Source organism: Kogia breviceps, chromosome 12 (genome assembly GCF_026419965.1).
Source record: "Kogia breviceps isolate mKogBre1 chromosome 12, mKogBre1 haplotype 1, whole genome shotgun sequence".
Classification (NCBI taxonomy): domain Eukaryota; kingdom Metazoa; phylum Chordata; class Mammalia; order Artiodactyla; family Physeteridae; genus Kogia; species Kogia breviceps.
This window is the reverse complement of record NC_081321.1, coordinates 18,518,447-18,539,998: the sequence shown is the minus strand read 5'-3', so window position 1 is coordinate 18,539,998 and position 21,552 is coordinate 18,518,447. Positions and strand designations below refer to the sequence as shown.

At 34.1% G+C, this 21,552-nt stretch overlaps 1 protein-coding gene across 14 annotated transcripts in view; it reads left to right on the top strand.

Moving 5' to 3' along the window:
- SOX5 (SRY-box transcription factor 5) overlaps nucleotides 1–21,552 on the top strand; it is a 1,010,478-nt gene that overhangs the window by 267,179 nt on the left and 721,747 nt on the right. For all 14 annotated transcript variants that reach the window (XM_067008877.1, XM_067008891.1, XM_059082188.2 and 11 more), the window contains one exon: nucleotides 1,315–1,399. The gene's annotated coding sequence lies outside the window, so the exon portion shown is untranslated. The remainder of the gene's footprint in view (nucleotides 1–1,314; nucleotides 1,400–21,552) is intronic.

Here is a 21,552-nt window from a genome sequence, read left to right as displayed (position 1 = left end):
CTCCCTGTAACCATAAGTTGGTTCTCTAAGTCTGTGAGTCTGTTTCTGTTTTGTAAATAAGTTCATTTGTATCATTTCTTTTTAGGTTCCACATATAAGTGATATCGTACAATATTTCTCTTTCTCTGTCTGACTCACTTCACTCAGTGTGACAATCTTTAGGTCCATCCATATTGCTGCAAATGGCTTTATTTCATTCTTTTAAATGGCTGAGTAATATTCCATTGTATATATGTACCATATCTTCTTTATTGATTCTTCTGTTGATGGACATTTAGGTTGCTTCCATGTCTTGGCTATTGTAAATGGGCAGCGGCCTAATTTCTGATGTTGAAAATTTGTAATAACTTTTCTCATTTTGAAGTACTTTCCAGTGGAGTAATTAGTGAATTGTTGAAATAATGTGGCATCTTCTCTGTCAATGTGGTGACTTTTAGATTTCTGTGCTTATTAACAAAAGATCTGATATTGGAGTGAAGTGAAATCCCCCCTACCAATCATGGTACAGGTGGATAACAATATGGTAATAAAACTACCCTAATACACCTTGTGACCAAAACGGTGAAATATCAATGGCATAATAAGAATGAAACTGAAGAATTACTCAGTTCTTCATAAAGTGAACTGATTGTGAAGAGGTTGAGCTGGCACCAATGCTTTGGCTGCCACCATGTACTGGTTCCCTACTTTCAAAAGTCTGATTCTTGGGAATTTTGACTGATTGCCAGAGGCCATTTTTGTCCAGCCTAAGGAACTGGTAACAAAGCCAGAGTCCTATTCACTCCTGAAAGTGTCTAGAGCAGTAGTTTTGAAGGTGGGCTGGGAGATCTATAGAGATATATAGCAAGGAATGTCATTGTAGAGATAGTTGGATGACTGCCACTAAACAGTTACTGTGTTGATCGTTGCTGTCATACATTTGAATGGAATCAAGGAAAGGACCTATGAGGACACCTGAAAATCTTTCATAACTCATTCCAAGAAAGAAGAATTTACCTTAATGTTCCCTGTCCTAAAGTATATTCAGGTTGTTTATATCAAAATTATACAAAATGAACAACTTATGTGGTGATTAACAAATATGTATGTATGCATATAACATAACATGTATATATGTTTTTAGATTAATTCTGGTGGTATTATAATGTCAAATTAATGCCTTTTTTCAATAAATAATAACTTTATTATATTTCTATATGTATATAAATTTATTTTGAAAACCATAGACATCTCCTGTTTCCAAAGAGTCATATCTTGATATATTCACTAAAAAGGAACAATACACTGTTGATGGTCTACTTTTATTTTTTCTAGATTCTTCTTGCTGATGACACAAGTCCTGTTTGAATCTACTTATAAGATTCTGAAGCCTGAACAGAGAATTTTGGCACTGCACTGGGTAGGAAAAAGATATATTCATAAAACACATGGTACACACCTTTGAAAAAATTGATTACTTTAAAAATGGAAGTTTATGTGCCTTCTCTTACTTTCAACTTATAAGTAAAGTATATGACATATGCATATAAAGCTATAATACATAGTATTTTATTAAGATGACAACTGTATTTGTAATTGTAATTTTCAACCTCATTATGAAGGTAATGTTTCTAAACTGGCAGATGAAAGCAACATTTCTTTTCTTTTCGTTTCCTTAATGAGATACACATTTCTTAAAGTTGCAGAAGCTTTTTTTCTTCATTGAAAAATGTTTTTTTAAAAACATTTGTTGCTACTTTTTTGTTATTGCTGAACAAGAAATATTCTGGGTCACAATGAGTAGGTCAGACATTTTATAAAAATTTCCATGGGCTATTAAGTATTTCAGGGTATGTTTTTGTAAACACATACAAAAATACAATTTTGCTGAGGTCAAACAGATATTTTCCCAATTTGCTTGGCAGAAAAATTTAGTGGGCATCTATCTATGTGTGCATTTGTGAAATGCCTGTAAAAGTTGTACTCTTGGGAACAGGAGCAAAGTTTGACCACAGACCTAAAGTTGAAAATCCTTTTATCGTCCTATGACTAACTGTCATGTGGGTGAGAGCAGAAAAGTTTGAAGGAAAGGGATCCTATTGTTCAGAGGTTTGTCACTAGTAAAATGAAAAACGAATTACCTTTCTGTTTAGTCCTAAAGAGAATAGTGAAAAAGTGGTATTCTTGCAGAGTAAACTAAAATTTATTTATTTACTAGTCCACTCTAAAAGTCATATGACTTATGCTTCTAGAACTTCAAGATACAAGTTTATTTGTGAAAACCCTTAGATTCAGTGGTAGTTTTTATCGTCTTTAAAGACTGAATTGTTTTTAAATCCTAAAAAAATTTTTAAAAATATTTATAAATAAGACTTTATATATTCACAGATGAATGAATCAAAGTAATATGGAAGAAAGCATTGTAATGGCTTTTAATGATAACAGAACTGGAATAAGTCATGAGTTATTGCAAATATGAAACTTATAGTATTACAAGTAAAAGTATAAGTAAAATTAAAAGGCAAATGGAAAACTGGGACTACTTCTAACAAATACAGCAAACGTCACATGTATAGAGCTGTTATTATAAGAAAGGCACTAACATTTTAATTTAAAAGATAACAAGATATAAGAACAAATAATTAATAAAGCATGCAATTCTAATGCAAAATGCTAGTAAAAGAAATGCAAAGTTATGCTCCACTTAACAATCTAACTAGTAAAAAGTAGCTTCGAATAATAATGTTGTAACAAGAATGAGGGGAGTTGGGTGCTTTCAATAATGTTGGAAATAAGTTATATTTATTCAACCATAAAGTGATTTGACCATCTCTGTTAAGAGCCTTAAATGTTTCCAAGGCATTCTATGCAACATTTTCACTCTATTAGTTTGGAAAAGGTTTGGTTGCAAGCAATCCAAATTGTTTTAAAAAGGTAGAACTTTATATTTTCTTATGTGAAGTCTCTATAGGCAGTTAAGAGCTGAGTGGGTGGTTCCACAGTCAGTAGAGATCCAGATCTTTCATCTTTGGCTCTGTTTCTCTGAGCATGTGACTTTTACCTAGTGTTTTGGAATATCCAGTATTGGTATTCCAGCAATCATGTCCGTATTCTAGCAAGAGGAAGGAAATATTTCTAGAAGATTCATGCTCTCTCCCTTTAAGGACATCTTTTGAAAAGTGTCCATACCCCTTCCACTTACATTCCATTGGCTAGAATATAGTTTCATGACCATGCCACACTCAAAAAGAGCTTGGAAGATGTAGCTTTTATTCTGGAAGATAAATTTAGGGGAGTTATTGTTGTGGAAGAATAAGAGACTAGATATTAGGGCCTAACAGTATCTGGCAATTTCACTTCTAAGAGTCTAACTTAATGAAATAATTAAAGGAGACAAAATTTATGTAAATATGATCATTTTCATTTGTTTAATAATCAGAATAATTTGAGATTGACTAAATTGTTCAGCAATAAAGCAATAGTTGGATAAATCTGAATATATTTATCTTATACAGTCAATAAAATATTTTTTAAAAATTTGAAAGACATATGACATTATGCATGATGCAATGTTAAATGAAACAAGTCAGAATCCACACTAAAGATACAGTGTATTTCCAAATGTGTGTGTGTACACACATACATGTATGCACACACACATATTCAAGTGGACATATATATTACAAATACATAAAAAATTAACAGAAAAAATAGCTGAAAGTAAATACATTAAATATTATTAGCTCTGGATTATGGAATCATGAGCAACTTTAATTTTCTTTACAGTTTACACATTTCTTAACAAGTATAACTTAGTATTAAAATTATAGAAATGTAAAAAGTATGGGATTCACATGGGGAGGGGGAAGGGTAAGCTGGGAAGAAGTGAGAGATTGGCATGGACATATATACACTACCAGATGTAAAATAGATAGCTAGTGGGAAGGAGCCGCATGGCACAGGGAGATCAGCTGGGTGCTTTGTGACTACCTAGAGGGGTGGGATAGGGAGGGTGGAAGGGAGATGCAAGAGGGAGGGGATATGGAGATATATGTATATGTATAGCTGATTCACTTTATTATACAGCAGAAACTAACACACCATTTATACTCCAATAAAGATGTAAAAAAAAAAAAAAAGTACAGGATTCCAAAAGGTTACATAAGTTGCTTAGTGCCTCTGTTTAAAATACTCTGTGTGTCTGTTCAAGGAGAGATGAAATAGCTTATCACTCAGCCTTTCTGACTGCTTTTTCTGAAGTCAGCTTGCAGTAAGCTTTCCTTCTCAGTAGAGTCATACAGCCACTCAGAAATCTTGATCATATTGCATCCTGGCTACATTTTTTAGGTTAGGGCAGATTGAGATACAGTTCGGTGGAATTTGACAAGCATGTGAATGTTGCTGTTAATCATGCAGATTTCAAAGGCAAAGAGCAAAACTTTGAAGACTTCTTCCTTGTGTATAAGTGAAAGAGGTCGAGTGCTGCAGTTCTGGATTAAGAATGTTTTCTTTCTTTTTTTAAAGAATTTTTTACAGTATTTTGTTGCCTTAGAATATTAAAGGAGTGAGAATTTATCTCGAAGCTAAGTGAAAAGTCACAATTAGATAGCAATCTATGAGAAATTCTTGGCAGTAATTAGAATGAGAGTGATTTTTCCCTCCGAACCTAAGCTGACTTCACTCTTTGGAACTTGTAAGAGAAGCATAAAGTTGAAAGGCATCAACTTTGGAGACACATTGTTTAGGTCAATTCCTGACTGGACCATTTAGGACTATCTACTGTTGGGTACGTCTTTTAACCACTGATTCCGCACATGTAAAATGTAAATAATGATGGAAAATAGTTGGATAAATTATATTATGCAAATACCACATGGACACTGGTGTAACTACACTGAGTAAACAAAATAGACTTTAAAGCTCAAACCATTACTGGAGATAAAGTTACTTTAAAACTGAGTGAATTTTCAATTCAATAGGCAGATAGAATAATATTAAATCTAAATGTCCCTAATAACATAACTGCAAAATAGATTAAGGAAAATTTGACAGACTAGCAAGGAGAAAGAAATGATCTACAATGGCAGTGAAATTAACGGAATAAAATAGAAAAGAATCAGTAAAGGGGGGGCAGAGTTGAAAGATAAGATTAAGAAACTTGACCTAGTAGACATATATAGAACCTTTCATACAACTGCAAAATTCACATTATTTTGAAGACCACTGGGAACAGTTACAAAAATTGACCATATCCTGAGTCATAAATTAGGTCTCAACTAATTTCAAAGAATTTGAATCATAGCAGTGAAATTAAGCTGCCAATGAATAACAAACGTATGGCTAGAAAAAAGTTTCAAAATTAAAAAGAAATCACAATAGTAATTATAAATATTTTAGATTAAGTAAAAATGAACATCTTACATATAACAATTATAGAATGCCTATAAGAGGCATTTGCTGGGAAATTTATACCTTAAATGTATTAGAAAAAAGAAAGAGTGAAAATTAATAAGCCAAGAATTTATTTCAAAAACAACAAGATAAACTCAAAGTAGTAAAAGGGAGAAACGAATTAAAGTGCAAAATTAATGAAGTGAGAAACAAACATATGAAGAAGAGAAGCAAGAAAGCCAAAAATTGTTGCAAAAGATGAGGAAATTTTCCAATCCTCTGATGATACTGAACAAGAAAGCAAGTGACAAGAAGCAAATAACCAATATCAGAAATGACAAAGTGACATCACAACAGATGTGCAGATATTAAACAGCTAATAACGAGTATCATGAACTTTACATTACCAAGTTTATGTTGGGAAATACGAAGAGTTAGATCAATGATCAGATTCCTAGAAAAATATGTCAGTGGTCAAAATATTCCTAAAAAATATATAACTTAGCAATATTTACTCAAAAAGAAATAGGGAACCTGAATAGTTCTATAAACATTAAGGAAATTTAATTTGGTAATCAAAACTTTTCCTACAAAAAATTTCCAGACCCAGATGGCTTCACAGGCAAATTTAAGGAAGACATAAGTCTAATCCTATGTAAGTTTTTTTTGTTGTTTCAAAAAATAGAAGAGGTAATAGTCCCCAACTTATTTTATAACGATCATATAATCTTGATACCAAACTTGGCAAGAATAGTATGAAAAAGCATAATTCACAGGCAAATTCCTCTTATGAATATAAATGGAAAAACTGTCAACCAAATATTAGCAAACTGATTTCAGCAATATATAAAAAGGATCATTAATCATGAGCAAGTTTGTTTACTCCAGAAAATCAAGGTTTGCTGACATGTAAATAAACAGCCAATGTAATGCAGATTAAAAGAAGGTATCACATGATTATTTCAGTTAATGCAGAAAAGGATTTAGTAAAATGTATATTTATTCCTTATTTTTTAAAGTTCTTAGAAAACTAAAAACAGGGAAGAACTTCCTTAGTGTGACATGAAATACCTATAGCAAGAATAAATTAAAATAGTGAATTGTTGGAAGTTTCCTTCTATAATCAAAAACAACATCAGGATAGTTGCTATTGAGCATTTTTTCTGGAGATCCTAGCCAATATAATAAAGCAAGATAAATATAATAAAGCAAGATAAATAAAATTATTAGGATTGAAAAAGAAACAACTGTCATTCTTGGCAGATGATATGAATTAATATGAGCATTTAAGGTTGATGCAAACAATACAATATACACAGATCAGCTGTCTTTCTGTATATCAGCATCAATTTTTGCCTAGTATTCATTAATAAGTGATGAGTAGTATCTCTATAAGGAAAATTGTGAAAGTTTAAGAAATATTTTAATATTTTTTAAATGAAATAAATGATGAGATACACCATGTTCATGTACTGAAAGATCCAATTTTGTAGAGATATCCCCTACCCCCAAGTAGATTCATAAGTACAGTGTACTCACAATCAAAATGCCAACTACTTGTTTTGTTTCTTTGTTATTTGTTTGGGTAGTTTGTGTGTGTGTGTGTGTATGTGTGGGTGTGTGTAATATGACAAGTTGATTCTAAAATGCAAAGAACAAGAAGAGTCAAGAGACTTGTAAAGGGAGAATGGGTAGGATTACTTGCCGTATTAATATGAAAGCTCTATTAATTCAGAAAGTGCGGCATTGCTGCAGGGGTAGACAAGTAGACAAATGAGAGAGGCTACAGCGCTCAGAAATGACTCTTGCATATATGGACATTTTATTTATAATAAAGGTGGTACTTCAAAGCAGAGAAATAACAGACTTCGTAATATATGGTATTGGGAAAATTAAATCTTTATGGAAAAAAATGAAGTTGGATCCCTACCTCACACCACACACAAAAATCAATTTCAGTTGGTCACAAACTAAGTGTAAGAGGTAAAACAATAATCTGTCGTAAGAGATTCTCCTATAAGAGAATCTAGGAAAATAACTTTATGACCTGGGAGTAGAGACAGATTCCTTAGATTAAAAACATTCTACATTATTTTTTAAAATAGACTTTATTTTTCAGAGCAGTTTTAGGTTCACAGCAGTATGGGGAGAAGGTATAGAGATTTCCCATGTACCACTTCCCCCCACTCCCTACACACACACACACACAGACACACACACACACACGCACACATGCATAGCCTCCCCCAATATCAACATCTCCCACAAGAGTGGTACATTTTTTACAATTTTTAACTGACATATCATTATCACCAAAGAGTTTGTCATTTACATTAGGTTCTACATTATTTTATTGTTTATCAAAGAAAACCATAAAAAGAGTGAAAAGACAGGATATGGAGTGGCAGAATAAATTTGCAAAGCATCATAGACAAAGGTGATATCCAGAATAGATTTTTCTAAAACTACAAATCAATGTAAAACTTCACACAACCCAATAGAAAAATGGGCAAAGGAGAAATCCAAATGGGCAATAATATGTCCAAATGTCAAAACATATGAAAAAATGCTTAATCTCAGTAATAGTCAAGGAAATACAGAATACTTGCCCAATGAGATCCCACTACACATACTTCAGAATGGGGAAAACTGAAATGGCTAGCAGGTCAAAGCAATGACAAGGATGCAGAACAACAGCAACATTCATACAGTGCTGGTCAGAACAGAAATTGGAACAACTACTTTTAGATATAGTAAAGTTAAAATTTATAGCCCCTACTTAAGCATAGAAATCCTATGTATATATGTATATATCCCAGCAAAATATGTACATCCATGTATCAGGAGATATGTACAAGAATGTTCACAGGAGAAATACTTGTATTTGCCAAAAATTGGAAATAATTCAGTTGTCATCCACACTATGGATAGTGGTAGAATAGTCATACAATGAAATGAAGTAATGAAATGGAAGACTTTTAGTGATCTACTTGATATTAAGCGGAGAAAAGCAAAGACATAAGAATACATGCAGGATGATTCCAGGCAAACAATTAACGTTTTTCAGAGATGCATTATAGATGGTAAAACTATAAAGAAAAGCAAGGAAACATTACTATAGGTGCCAGAGAGTGCTGATCTCTAGGAATGAGGAAAGAGGTTGAGCTGAAGGAGGGAGAATTTGGGTCAGGGAGCACTTCTGGCCCAAGAGAGAGTGACACTAATGCCCTGCTGGTGGTTACATGGGTGTGTGCTTTCTTACCATTTGCTTAAGTGTACACATTTGTGTAGATATATTCAAAATAAGTGTTAAAATAGTACAGCAAATAGTTATGATAAGTTTTATTTATTTCTTTAAGGGTATATTATGTTTCATGAGGGAGAAATATGGTTGCAAATAGAGTAAATTATACTGATACATCTTTCAAAATTAGGTAAAATAATTTAAGATGCTTATAAAGAATTTCCCACGTTGGAAATGAAGACTAATAGGGTAGTAAAATAAGCATTTATTCTTTCCAGTGTTCTTTTTCTAAGAAATGTAATAAAGGCTATCAGGCGTTGCTATTAGATTGAATAGCAGTAAAATGTTTTGAGAACTATAAAATTATAAATATTTTATTTATATATGAATTGAAATGCATTGCCATGTTAAAGCATTCTTTGCACATATCAATACCCACAAAAAGGCTTAGTTGGATATCAGATTTTATACTGCACTGACCAAAAATAACACAACAAAAATAAATATTTCACATAGGTTTGCAAATTCAAGATTTTACAGAGGTAAATTGAGGATAGTGGTTAGTTATACCACTGGTGGCAGTTATTTTTGTTTTGCTTATCTCTTTTTGTGTTAACATTCTTTTTAAATGTCACTGCATTTATAATTATTTGCTTTAACCATTTAGCCAGTTAATTATTTGTGAACCTAGGTGGTTGTTATTTGTACATGCCTTTTGGTCACCTCTCTTTTACTTGCAAATAAGCAAGCTCTTTGCTTTAACTATTTGTCAAATCCAATCACTTTTTTTTTTTTCCCCTCAGTCAACCTTATCTAGAGAGTAAAACTCTTTGCTGCTTGCAAAAGGAGAATAATCCCAATATATTGTAAATTGTCAAGTGAGTTCTTTATAATTAAAGATTACTCTGCAATATACAATTTTTAAGGCATTTATCCCGACAGGGTTCAGTGGCCTTTGAGAATGAGCCACTATGTTGACAAATCTATCATCTAAATTGTGCAGCATTAATGAGAACTCCGAGCAGCACACTCTTACATTTTAATGTGGCTGGCAGTTTAAGAAAAAAAAAAAAACCCACCAAAACAAAATACTGAATATGATTGAAGTTGATTTAAGAAAGGTCTGCCACCTGTGGATAAAAATGTGCATTACTCTGAACACATAATAATTAACCAGACTGAAAGGCCATGGCAAAATCCAGTGACTCTCTGAAATCAAAACCCTGGTTATTATTAGAAAAAAAAAAAAAAAAACAGAAAAAGAAGGCAGTGATTTCACAGTAAATACAGATAATGGGTTTGTGATGCTACTTACCTGTACAACTAACCGTCCATGCTCTATAACTTAATCCACAGCTCTTTACTAACATATGGTATAATCCATTCCTGAAAGTACAGTCTTTGATTTGAATCCCTCATTTCTTAATTAATAACTCATTATGTGATCTTATATTTCCTGAATAGTTAAAATTTCTATATCTCATTCTTTCATGACCATTTATAACTCATTGTAGATCATCTTTTATTGTTGCACCTCAATCTCTTGAATAAGACTCCTTTTTCGATATACTTTCAGCTTAGTTTTCTCAACTTAAACTTACAAGTCAAAACACCATGCATATTTAAATATAATAGCACTATACTCATAATTTCTTCTCAACTCAAAATTATTTGTTTAAATGCCTGATTATGCTTGATTGCCTTTATGCTCTACCTACAAATATCTAATCTCCATCTGAATAGTTTAACATAAAGTTATTAAGCTTATTTTCTGGGTGTTTCAAGTGTAAGTACATATAATGCACTGGGGGAATTTTATTAGCACAATTTGAATTGCAGAGTTCATTTCAAAATGTACATCAGCTTAAGTAACATAATGCAGTCACTGTAGAGATATGCTCCATTGTACTGGTCTCGGAATGAGATATTGCTACTTGAGTAGCCAATGCTGATCCACTTGAAGGAGACCTAAAACACTAGCCTGGAGGAAAACAATGGTTCATGTACTGTAGAATTCCTTTGGGCTATGGCTCTTAGCTTCTTGATTGATAAAGAATAATGAGAGAGATTCATTTAAAAAATCATAGAAAAATTAGAGTTCTATTCCTTTTATTTAGAAGTCAGATGATAATAATATGTCTTAATCCTTTAATAACAACTGCTTGAACATTGTTCTCTTATTCAACAATTGTTTGTAATAAAGAGGATTTTTCCTTCCAAATAAAATAATGCATGAACTGTTGACCAAATGGCTTTAAAATAATGTATGTGAGCAGGCAATTGCTTATTTTTTGTGTCTTTCTTTAGAATACTAAGCAACAAAGAAGCAGTTCTAACAATAATAATTTAATTTGAGAAAAAACCTTGAACCCAAACAGTCTCCATAGAACTTTTTGCATAATTAGGTTATATATCTTCTCAACGGAAGAAGTCTTGCCCACGGTCACATTCTGTAAATGAAAATACATTTTGCATAAATTAGTGAAGTTGAACTGCTGATATTCTTTATAAAATGTAATAAATATTTCCTAATTTTTAAAGTAATTAGGAACCATCATTTTTAATTTTCTTTGGTGATACATATATCTATTCATCTTTTAGAGAATTTAGAAAACAGTTCATACTTTACAGTGAATAATTGGTGCTTTATAATATGAAATGAAATGACAATATAAACATGATGTTTGAACTGTAATTAGGAAATTTCATTCCCTCTTAATATGGTAAATCTTTTTGATACAGTGTCATTTTAGGCATATTAAATCTGTGTGAAAGGAATGAACACTTCTCTAAGTATTTAGAAAAAAGTTAAATTTCTATACCATTGTCCATATAAATTCTAGGAGGATTAAAGTTTAAAATTCTTAATAAAATAAACTCTAAGAGTATTAAGAGATAGTGTTGGTGAGTATTTATATAAGTGGAGGGAGAGTTGGAAGTTATTTTTCAGCATCACACCAAAGGCAGAAATCAGAAAGGAAAAATTTTGCTAGATTTGATAAATGTAAAATCTTTGCATCTTAAATGATAGAACTGACAAACAAGTGAGGAGCTGAGAAGTGTATTTACAATATATTGGGTTTAATGATATACAATAAATTGCCATTTTTGTTAAAACTGACTACTGGCAATTTCATATGTTAATTATGAAATTAAAATATAAACTACTTACAAATTAAGGGAAAAGTAGAGATATAATTTGAATATTCAGTTAAAAGGAGGAAATCAGATGGGGACTAAACATATAAGATGTTTTTTTGTAATAACTCGAGACATGCAAATTAATCGTGAGAACCTAGTTCATTTAGCAAATTGGCAAAGATTAAAAATGCACAGTAACCAATGCTGAAGAGATTGCAGTGAGATGAGGCCTCTTATTTACTGAGGCTAGAGGTGTCCATTGTATTGCTGCACCAAAGATTCAGTTACACAGTAGGCATTAATATTTGTTAATGTTGATGCTTGTGCTTCTAGTAAGTTTTGTAATATTACATATATATGTAATGTGTGTAACACAAAATTTAAAATAAAAATATGATTTTGTTAAAAAAAAATGGGCTCTTGGGCTTCCCTGGTGGCGCAGTGGTTGAGAATCCGCCTGCCAATGCAGGGGACACGGGTTCGTGCCCCGGTCCGGGAAGATCCCACATGCCGCGGAGAGGCTGGGCCCATGAGCCATGGCCGCTGAGCCTGCGCGTCCGGAGCCTGTGCTCCGCAACGCGAGAGGCCACAACAGTGAGAGGCCCGGGTACTGCAAAAAAAAAAAAAAAATTCTCCTGCATTTCTCCCTTTTCTATCACTTTCATAACCAAATCCCTCAATAAAAAGTGATTATTACCATAAAATGATCCAGAAGATGAAGCAATTTATTAAAATAAAGTAAAATATATTTGATAGATTGTTCAAATGAACTCATCTTTTTGGATTAAAAAAATTCTTTCACAAAATGAATTCTGTGTTCTTCCACTGTCCAACATACCTCTGATGGATACATGAATTTTGGTGCATGACTATTTATTCTGTTTTTAAATTCTATCTGTACTGATATTAAAAAACATAAACAAATATTTTAATATTAGGAATAGGAATAACTTTTCAACAGTAAATAATACATTTTGAAAAGAAAATGTGTACATTAAGACTAAAAGTTTTAGAAAGGAGTAACACTTATTGAGACTTAACAGAACTCAAGATTTTGATAGACCCTTAAATAGCAAATATTAAAGTATTTATGTAATGCCATTGGAATACAGAAGGATAGGTAAACTAAACAGAAAAGGAAGGTCAAAGCTAATTTTAACCTTTGTATTTGGTTAGCAGACTATTGTATTTATTATCTTTATTTATCCCCTCATCTCTCTCTTCTCTTTTAAGGGTATTATTATTTAAGAGCAAGAAACTTTTATGTCAGAATACCCAAATTACATGAAAAATAAGACCTCAAGACTATCTGTGAGGCAGAAATAATCCAACTATTATTTCTGGTATAAATTTGTTTTGAATAACATCATTTGCCCAGAAGCTGTTTTCCAACCTAATAACTCTTGGAATTACAATCTAAAATTTCAGGAGGATTAAGGCTGTGTAACTACTAGAAAGTATAAGTGTGCAGGAATGTGACCAGAGGTGAAATCTGATTTAAAATTTCTTTGAGGAAGCTCTGGTTTGAAACAGTAGCCCTGAGAAAGTTAAGAACACTACATATATAAATGTTGCTCAGCAAGCTTGTCTTAGTTAACCATATACTAAATACTTGCACAGCAATCTCCAAGACATTCATTAACTAGGGTTTTAATCTATTTTCTTGATTTTAACCGTCTGCTTCAATTCTCCTTGAACAAAATTACTCAAAATGCACAGAAATATGGTTCAACATGTTCTATATTGGTTCGTCTTCTTTTTGGTAATTCACTTCTTTATGAGACATTTTGGAGGTGATGTGTGATGCACACCAAGTCTGTTGTTGGCAGAGCCATTTTGGATGAGCCTACCATCTTTCCCCTCCAGTATTTTGTAGAAGTTGTGTCAAGAGTTGGTTGGAAGAGAAGGAGGCAGAAGGCATCTCTGTGTAGCAGTTATACCATCAACATGCAAAGCATGATGCTGGTTGTTGCAGAGGATGCAACAATACGTAAAATGGGATCCTGAGTCTAAAAACTGCGATAAAGTACTGGGGTATAGTTGGGGGTGAGTATGGCAAAAGTACATCAGTCCCTCTGGTGAAAGGCAGAATGCAAAGGTCCATAGCTCACTTCTGTGTAGTTCACCTCTGAATGCTGTCTTTGGTATACCTGCCACTTTTCTCAGGATGGGGTCAGCTTGCCACTAGTTTAATCATAGGCATTTACTTTAACGTTTGGCTATGTAGAGAACCTGAACTCCACTTCTTTCAGAAACAACAATTTCAAATTTGTTGCCCCACAATGTCTAGGAGAAACCCAATGGTGACAAATAATATTTTGCAAATGTGGTTTGAGTGCTATGCAGTTCTTTTGAGATGCCCTATGATCCACCTCTGAACTAAGCCAGGGATGCAGAGCTGTGTCCTTGCCTTCTGAAGACCCCAAGTAAATGACTTTTATGACCTATGCTTTAATGTGGTGTCATTGGCCCTGACTGAGGGCTGCTGTAAGAGAGAGCCCCATAAAACTCATTATGCCTACCAAGAATTGTGTTGCAGAAATATTTCATTGCAACCTGGCATATCCATTCTATAAGACTACTTGGGAGAAACTTCTAACTCCTCTTATCAGATGCTGCTCTTGATATGTAATATTTATTTATTTATAGAAAAAAGTAAGTGCTGTGTATCTAAAGCATGAATACATTTTAAAACTCTCTTTTTATACTTTTACTGTTCATCCTCTTTAATGCTTAAATCAATGTGACTAAATTATTTAGTAGAAATGTCAGCTGAAGGGGGGGGGTCCAAAGGTATTAACTTATAGTTATAAAATAAATACATCATGGGGATATAATGTATTGATACAGCATGGTGACTATAGTTATTAGACTATTTTTATCTAATGATGCCTGTGTATTGTGTAACTGACCAGTGTTCCTTTAGTCATTCACTACCAAAAAGCTTAGTGCCAAATTTGGAGTCTCCCTAGCCAAAGGTATAGACATTGATGGAATGTATTTACCATAATTATACCCTTCTTTTTGTTTTTACTTCCACCATCTCATATACTTTTAACTGATATTCTCTGTTATATTTCATGTATCAGAGAAGGAAGAGGTTTCACGGGCAGGGAATGAAGGAGGGATACGCTGTGGAGAAGAAGTGAGAATCCCAAAAGGCATAGCAAAGACAGTGATATCTGAGGTGGGCCTTGAGTGGTGGAAACGAGGAGAGCTTGAGATAAGCATGAGCAAAGGTTCAGAGAAAACTGTGTGGTTCAATCTGGCTCAGAAATATTAAGGCGGTAGTGACATAATCAGTCTGTAAATTTCAGATTGTTTAACTCAATCTGAGGAGCTTATGCATAATCTTATCTAATTTGATAAATAATAAGATTCCATTGTTTTTTTTCTTCCATAAGAAAAATGTCAATATTGAGTATGCTTTGTCCACTACAACAAAGCTTTCTCTGGTATGTGGTATGGTATGGATTTGGGGGGAGGGGGAAATGTGGGCATTCAAGAGACCAAAAATAAAATGTAATATAAATTCCCCAATAGAAACTGTATAAATGCATTTAATGAGAGTAGGTGTTGGTAACCATGGCAAGTCCGATTAATACAAATTTGTTTGAATGATACTTCACTACAGAGCCTTATGGCTTATGTACTACCAAACTGTTTAGACTGAGTCCACCAGCTAAGTTTTTTCTTTTCTTTCTTTTTTCTTTTCTTTTCTTTTCTTTTCTTTTCTTTTTTCTTTTCTTTTCTTTCCTTTCTTTTCTTTTTTTCTGTTAAGCATGGTATTATAATAAGTAGATATTGTCATTGTATTGAGTATGCATTTTTTAAAAAATTGAGGTATAAATTGACATGTAACATTATATTAGTTTCAATTGTACAACAAAATGATTCAATATTTTTATATATTGTGAAATGATCACCACAATAAGCCCAGTTAACATCCATCCTCTTATGTAGTTACATTTTTTTTCTTGTGATGAGGACTTTTGAGATCTACTCTTAGTAACTTTCAAATATAGAGTACAGAATTATGTATAAACTATAGTCACCATTCTGTACATTACATCCCCATTTATTTCTTTATAACTAAGTTATAAAGGATACCCTTCAGCTAACTTTTCTTCTAAAAATTTGTCTTATTGATTTAAGCCTTATAGAGGGTGAATAGTAAAAGTATAAAAAGAGAGTTAAAAATGTACTCTTGCTTTAGATATACTGCAGTTAATCTTTTTCTCTAAAATGTATTTCCTATTTTGTCACAGTCTGTATTTTAAATCTGACAAGAATATAGCTAACATATGTTGAACACTCATAAGCACTTTATAAGCATTTTACATGTATCAGCTTATTCAGCTCTCAGAACAATTCTATGAGGTAAGTTTTATTATTACCTCAATTTTGCATTTAGGGAAACAGAGGCACGAAAAAATTTTCAAGTCTTGCTCAAGCTTACACAAGAGAATTAAAAGATGCCATTTGTATTTGAATCTAGACAGTCTTGTTCTAGAGCTTATTCTCTGAATAGTATACTATTTCATGAACCCAAAGTTGAGGGAAGTTATTACCTCAATTTAGTTTCTCTCCAAAGACTGAAAATATGGACTCCTTATTAACTTTCTAGATTTACCATCAGTTAGAACTCCAGCACTTTAGAAAGAGAAAGGAGCTAGGAAGCATGTGATCCACCGTACCATTCATTGCGGAAAACCTCTTTACAAGGATATGATAGATAATTCCCCCTCCTCATTGTAGATACTTTAAATTAAAAGAAAAATTTAATACGTCCCAAGAAAGCTCATTCTACTTTGGAGCAGCTCTGTTAGAAATCATCTCTCCTCCCCTTCACCATAATTTTTATACCAATTAGACATGAATTAAAACGTATTGGTTAGCAGTAAGTGTATTGTAATAATAATCATAGCTAACATTTATTGAGTACTCACATGTGCTGACACTTTTCTAAATGCTTTCCATGGATTAACCCTTAGACCCTCATTAACAATATGGATACTGAGTGGGAGGGAGGTCAAGTAATTTGCCTGAGTTCACAATTAATAGTGAAAACCAAATTTGTATCCCCATACAACACAGTACCAAACTCAAGCTGTCTCCTGAGTTACCTTTCATCCATCATGCTCTTTCTCCTCAGGCAACCCCATCTCTTAACACTGAATCAACGAAGAAAACCTCTTGACGATGCCTCTTGGGAGTTTACCTCCTTTCTGCTGAGACAGCTTTTTCTCTGTTACTTCCTACCCACTCCCCGCCACACTACCCTTGCCACCCCTACTCTCCCAAGTTACCGTTTGTGTCAGCGAGGGAGGTCTTTTCAAGTTGTCTTTCCCCTAAGTGTTTATTATTTCTATTTCTCTATCTTTGCACCTGTGATTCTACTTGGAATTTCTTTCTTTCTTTTTTTTTTTTTTTACTCTCTTTGTCACTTTTTAACCTCCAATTCATCTTTGAAAGTTGAATTTAATGCCAAACTTCTTCAAGATGAGTTCGCTGTAAAGAACAAGCAAAATAAAGTCTCCCCACCTTGCTAAAAACTTATTTTATAGAATTATGGAATCTAAGACATGCAAGATGACACTAGACAGTATTTAGGCTGGCTCAACCTCACAACCATTGCAGAAATTCTTTTATATCATTATTTATAGATCATCATCAAACTTGAATGTTTTTAGTGATGGGTATTTCATTACTTTTCAAATCAGTCTGATTCATTGTTTGACACCTCTGTTACTTAGAAAGAAAGTTTTTCCTTTTAACAAGTCATATTTTCCCTCCCAGTAACCGGCTTGTTATTGATCATAGCTCTTTCATTTAATCAATTTCATTGATTGTATTCCATTTAGCACTTTGTAGTATGTTAATTGTGTGGTTCTTGAGATCTGTCTCTTCGGTAAGTCTGAAAACCCATTTTAGTTAGATATCATAATTTATACTTTTCTGTTTCACTCAGTGCCTTATATACTTTTTAGCACAGACTAGGTATACAGTAAATACTCAATAAAGAAGGCATTGAACTATGCTAATAGTTCAATATATGTGCCTATTTATATGTGTGTATTATATATGTATAATTATGTAAATCAAAGTGGATTTTTTTGTATTAACCTGGCATTTACACACAATAGTAATAGTGTCCAAGGATAGCTAGAGTAATCCCTACAATTGTGAAACTTATTCTCTCTCTCTCTCTCTCTCTCCCCCCTCTACACACACACACACACACACACACACACACACACACACACACACACACATTTTCACTCTGAATGTATGGGATGCCAAGTCCCTTAGGTGTCCAGCACACTTTTATATTGTACTTTTATGACAAATATTTCATATATTTTAATCTAATTTGCTCTTTAAGAAAGACTACTAGAAGTCTAGATCTATTACCTATTGAATGGAAACCTAGATAAGATAGTGTCTTAACTCCTGGAGAGGTGGGCTAGAAGAGTGGTTAAGAGTGGAGCTTTTGGGCTCACCAGTCCTTGACTGCTGTTAGCTAGCAGTGAGATCCTGAACAACTTCCTCAATTTCTTGTTGCTCAGTTTTTCCATCTCTAAAATTGAGATAATAGTACCTATTTTGTAGAGATTTGAGCATTAAATGAATGGATTGATGTATAAAGTACATAGAGCACATATCTAGACTTCAATAAATGGTTTTACTGCTAACAAGCACTCACCTAGTATGTGAAAGAAACATTGTAGCTAAGATACTATAAGAAGTAGCTCTAATGATCTCTACTGATCAAATTTACTTGAGTTATTTTCCAAAACTCCATAGATATTAATTTTTTTAAGAGAAATTCTTATGATTTTTCTTTTCAGTGGAACAGCTAGTTCAAGAAACTTTACTGTTTAGACATTTTCTAATATTGGTTTAACATTTTTATGTGTTTAATATTTCTAGTATTTGCTTAAACAAATAATATGTAACTATTTTGATATTATTAACAGTGTTATTATTGGAAAATGTCTAAATCCTCGTTCTCATCTTATTTTTGACTGCTGAAGAATTTAAAGCTACAACTAAATTTAACATTGTCAAAGGAGTTTAGTTTTGTAAGCCAATAATGATAAAATGCTAATATGATGTTGTATAGCACTTTACAGTTTTTAAAGTGCTTTCTTATGTGTTATGTCATCTAAAATGCTAACATAGGGCTTCCCTGGTGGCGCAGTGGTTGAGAGGCCGCCTGCCGATGCAGGGGACGCGGGTTCGTGCCCCGGTCCGGGAAGATCCCACATGCCGCGGAGCTGCTGGGCCCGTGAGCCATGGCCGCTGCGCCTGCGCGTCCGGAGCCTGTGCTCCGCAAAGGGAGAGGCCACAACAGTGAGAGGCCCGCGTACCACAAAACAAACAAACAAACAAAAATGCTAACATAGTAATTCTCATTTATAGTTACTACTCAGATGTAAACCATACAGCCCATTTTCCTTTTATCAGCCGAGTCTAGCTAAATTCAGGGAACTTTTAGACTCCATGGGCTTTAAAAATAAAATTTAAAAATATATTCAGAGCCACCGGTTGTACAATTGAAAGCACTGTCACCTGACTTCTTGTGTGGGAAGCTGGAAAGAGGACTAAATAAATACTGGAGCTTCAATCCTGTTAATCTAAAATTTAGAATCTAGGGCTTCCCTGGTGGCGCAGTGGTTGAGAATCCGCCTGCCGATGCAGGGGACACGGGTTCGTGCCCTGGTCCGGGAAGATCCCACATGCCGCGGAGCGGCTGGGCCCGTGAGCCATGGCCGCTGCGCCTGCGCGTCCGGAGCCTGTGCTCCGCAACGGGAGAGGCCACAACAGTGAGAGGCCCGCGTACCAGAAAAAAAAAAATAATAATAATAAAATAAAATTTAGAATCTAAATTATAACATAGAGAAACCAAAAGTCACCCAGAAAAACTTGGTGCATCATTTATCTATACCTATATATGTAGTATATGTAAATGTATATAATAAACATAGGAAATTATTATTTTGAAAAACATGGTTTTTCCAAAAATGCAAAGCACAAGATCAGATGAGAAAATGATTAAAAATTCAAAGATGCTGATTTGGAAATTTTGTTTTTCCTCAGGACTTTCTCTGACTTTTTAATTAACTTGAATACCCCTTCTCTGCAGGAAAGAAGTAATTAGACTATGGTTCCCGGTATAAGGTAGCTGACCATGACTTTCTGTACCCACAAAGTAAAGCCGGCCACCCACACTTGTGAAAGCCCTTTCCCTTCTCTTCACACTTCTAAAGGGTTAACAGAGAAGTGCTCTGCTGTATTGCTGATGGTTTTCTCCCCGGAAAGCTCAGTGGGCTCTTTCAAGGGACTCTAAACAATGAGCTCAGTGAGGCTGTTCTGTCTAATTACTCAAAGACAGGGATGCTAAAGAGGAATTAATGACAGTTGACAAGTGCAATTAATAATTATAGCAAAGCCGGGAGTCATGCAGCAGGCAGATGACAATAACGGGGTAGCTGTACATGGCAGTTTTCATTGGTGTGTGCTCTGTGTGTGTGTTTAAAGTGAGAGGCTTTGTGCAGGATGGGCCACACTTCGTGCTCACAGGGTAGAAACTATAATTCAGCAACTCTAATGGATCGAGTCAGTCATATTCTCATTCATGCTCTCTCCCTCTCTCTCTCTCTGCTTTTTTTCTCTCTCCCCTCCCTCCTGGCTTTCAGCTCTTCCAATTTGGTGAAAGAAACATAGTGTAACTTAAACAAAACTTAACAGGAGAGAGCTACAGTTTAGCTTGCAGCATCAGCTGGTGACAAAGCTACTTAAAATTCCTGGTGGGCAACTGGGAGAAGGGCCGGGAAAAGGCGGTCGCAGAGGTGGGATTTCCATATCAAAGGGCAAGACTTTGGCTCTGAATAGTAATTAAAGTACCCCGATTTCATCTTTGTGGTCAAGTCATGAAAGGGGAAAAAAATTAGAGAAGGATTTCTCACTCCCTTCAGACTCCAGAAAGGAAAGCCGTAAATTAAATGAAAGTTGAGCTAAAAGGTGTCTAACATTTCAATCTTTGCATCTAATAGAAGCTATGATTTTTCTCAAGCATTTATTCAGTTCACATCTTCATCCTGCCCTGATTATGAAGGATATAATGTCTGCTTACATTTATTGTGCACATGTCTCGGGCTTCCTGAGTTTGCAAAGGATATCAGTTTTCATTACGCTGCCTTGGCGGCCCAGTCATTGGGGAAGCGTTTGTATACTCTGAGCAAAACTAACCTGCTTTAAGAATTACTTCTTCAGGCAACCAAAAAAACACACACTGATGCCACGTTCACTTTTAGATAGTTGTTGCTATGACTTAGGAAACACCTGTATCTCAGAATGCTGCAGGTTTGACGTTTATTTGCTGTAAATTGTGCCTCTTCTTTCCTTGACTCCTGCGGCTATTTTACTGTCTCTTCTTCAACACTCCCATTTCCAAGGTCATCGCCTTGTGAAATAATTATTTCAAATTGAAGTATGGGACTTTTAAGCAGTTTCACATTTGTTAAAGAAGAATGCCACTTATGTTCCGGGAAAGAAGGACTTAGAAATCTTATTTCATTTTTTTGGATGAGATGTTAAACTTGGACCTACCTCTCTATTCATTAAAGATCACAGAGCTTTTTTTTTTTTTTTTTCCCCCAAAAGAGCCCAGAAGCCTGGCCAAACTCCAATGTAGATAATTACATTCCACCTACCTAATTCCCTAGCTGCTTTAATTGGAAACAATTCCACTCTACTCTCCATCCCCCTTACTTCTTTTCCTTAAACTGTTT